General features: G+C 45.2%; 1 non-coding gene across 1 annotated transcript; it reads right to left on the bottom strand.

The window, feature by feature from the left end:
• Positions 1-2,418: 2,418 nt before the first annotated feature.
• TRNAY-GUA (transfer RNA tyrosine (anticodon GUA)) lies at positions 2,419-2,491 on the bottom strand. Its single transcript has one exon. It is a non-coding gene; the product is annotated as a tRNA-Tyr (tRNA).
• Between the last annotated feature and the right edge of the window lie 313 nt (positions 2,492-2,804).

The raw sequence follows: 2,804 nt of genomic DNA, 5'->3' as shown, positions 1-2,804 counted from the left end.
TGAGCATTACTTTACTAGTGTGTGAGATGAGTGCAATTGTGTGGTAGTTTGAGCATTCTTTGGCATTGCCTTTCTTTGGGATTGGAACGAAAACTGACCTTTTCCAGTCCTGTGGCCACTGCTGAGTTTTCCAAATTTGCTGGCATATTGAGTGCAGCACTTTCACAGCATCATCTTTCAGGATTTGAAATAGCTCCACTGGAATTCCATCACCTCCACTACCTTTGTTCGTAGTGATGCTTCCTAAGGCCCACTTGACTTCACATTCCAGGATGTCTGGCTCTAGGTGAGTGATCACACCATCATGATTATCCGGGTCATGAAGACCTTTTTTGTACAGTTCTTCCGTGTATTCTTGCCACCTCTTCTTAATATCTTCTGCTTCTGTTAGGTCCATACCATTTCTGTCTTTTATCGAGCACATCTTTGCATGAAATGTTCCCTTGGGATCTCTAATTTTCTTGAAGAGATCTCTAGTCTTTCCCATTCTGTTGTTTTCCTCTATTTTGTTGCATTGATCGCTGAAGAAGGCTTTCTTATCTCTTCTTGCTATTCTTTGGAACTCTGCATTCAGATGCTTATATCTTTCCTTTTCTCCTTTGCTTTTCACTTCTCTTCTTTTCACAGTTATTTGTAAGGCCTCCCCAGACAGCCATTTTGCTTTTTTGCATTTCTTTTCCATGGGGATGGTCTTGATCCCTGTCTCTCGTACAATGGCATGAACTTCCATCCATAGTTCATCAGGCACTCTATCTATCAGATCTAGACCCTTAAATCTATTTCTCACTTCCACTGTATAATCATAAGGCATTTGATTGAGGTCATACCTGAATGGTCTAGCAGTTTTCCCTACTTTCTTCAATTTAAGTCTGAATTGGGTAATAAGGAGCTCATGATCTGAGCCGCAGTCAGCTCCCAGTCTCGTTTTTGTTGATTCTATAGAGCTTCTCCATCTTTGGTGCAAAGAGTATAATCAATCTGATTTCGGTGTTGACCATCTGATGATGTCCATGTGTAGAGTCTTCTTTTGTGTTGTTAGAAGAGGGTGTTTGCTATGACCAGTGCATTTTCTTGGCAAAACTCTATTAGTCTTTGCCCTGCTTCATTCTGCATTCCAAGGCCAAATTTGCCTGTTACCCCAGATGTTTCTTGACTTTCTACTTTTGCATTCCAGTCCCCTACAATGAAAAGGGCATCTTTTTTGGGTGTTAGTTCTAAAAGGTCTTGTAGGTCTTCATAGAACTGTTCAACTTCAGCTTCTTCAGCTTTACTGATTGGGGCAGACTTGGATTACTGTGATATTGAATAGTTTGCCTTGGAAATTAACAGAGATCATTCTGTCTTTTTTGAGATTGCATCCAAGTATTGCATTTTGGACTCTTTTATTGACCATGATGGCTACTCCATTTCTTCTAAGGGATTCCTGCCCACAGTAGTAGATATAATGGTCATCTGAGTTAAATTCACCCATTCCGGTCCATTTTAGTTTGCTGATTCCTAGAATGTTAGCGTTCACTATTGCCATCTCCTGTTTGACCACTTCCAATTTGCCTTGATTCATGGACCTGACATTCCAGGTTCCTATGCAATATTGCTCTTTACAGCATTAGACCTTGCTTCTATCACCAGCCACATCCACAACTGGGTATTGTTTTTGCTTTGGCTCCATCCTTTCATTCTTTCTGGAGTTATTTCTCCACTGATCTCCAGTAGCATATTGGGCACCTATAGACCTGGGGAGTTCCTCTTTCAATATCCTATCATTTTGCCTCATTTGAGGTTCTCAAGGCAAGAATACTGAAGTGGTTTGCCATTCCCTTCTCCAGTGGACCACATTCTGTCAGACCTCTCCACCATGACCTGCCCGTCCTGGGTGGCCCCATACGGCATGGCTTAGTTTCATTGAGATAGACAAGGCTGTGGTCTGTGTGATCAGTTTGACTAGTTTTCTGTGATTATGGTTGTGTGTCTGCCCTCTGATGCCTCTCGCAACATCTACCATCTTACTTGAGTTTCTCTTACCTTAGACGTGGAGTATCTCTTCACGGCTGCTCCAGCAAAGTGCAGCTGCTGCTCCTTACCTTGGACGAGGGGTATCTCCTCACCACCAACCCTCCTGAGCTTGAACGTGGAGTAGCTCCTCTCGGCCCTCTTGCACCCGGGCAGCTGCCGCTCCTTGGACGTGGGGTTGCTCCTCTCGGCTGCTGCCCCTGACCTCGGACGTGGGGTAGCTCCTCTCGGCCACGCTTCTGCACGGTCAATCGCAGCTGGCGCACTTTTGCCCATCTTGAAGTGAAGTCTCTCAGTCATGTCCAACTCTTTGCGACCCCGTGAACTGTAGCCCACCAGGCTCCTGTGTCCATGGGATTCTCCAGGCAAGAATACTGGAGTGTGTTGCCATTTCCTTCTCCAGGGGATCTTCCTGATCCAGGGATTGAACCTAGGTCTCCTGCATTACAGGCAGACGCTTTAACCTCTGAGCCACCAGGGAAGCACATCTTAGAGATGGTTAATGTGAGACAGCCCCCTACCCCACCTTGATGAACTGCCTAAGGGACAAGACCTGGGTCTTCCATCCGACATCCTCCCAGCAGTGATTCTCAGACTATAGTCCACTGACCAGCAGCCTCACTATATCATAGGGACTTAGGATAGCAAACTTTCCACCCAGTCAGATCCACTGGATCAGAATTTTGGGGATCAGGCCCAGCAATCTGTTCTAAAAAGCTTTCTGGGAGGTTAGATGCACCCCAATCTTAAGAAGCACTGCTGATGTACCACACACCATCCTATGGTTGCTCAAA

Source organism: Capricornis sumatraensis, chromosome 15 (genome assembly GCF_032405125.1).
Source record: "Capricornis sumatraensis isolate serow.1 chromosome 15, serow.2, whole genome shotgun sequence".
Classification (NCBI taxonomy): domain Eukaryota; kingdom Metazoa; phylum Chordata; class Mammalia; order Artiodactyla; family Bovidae; genus Capricornis; species Capricornis sumatraensis.
This window is presented reverse-complemented; position numbering and strand designations above follow the sequence as displayed.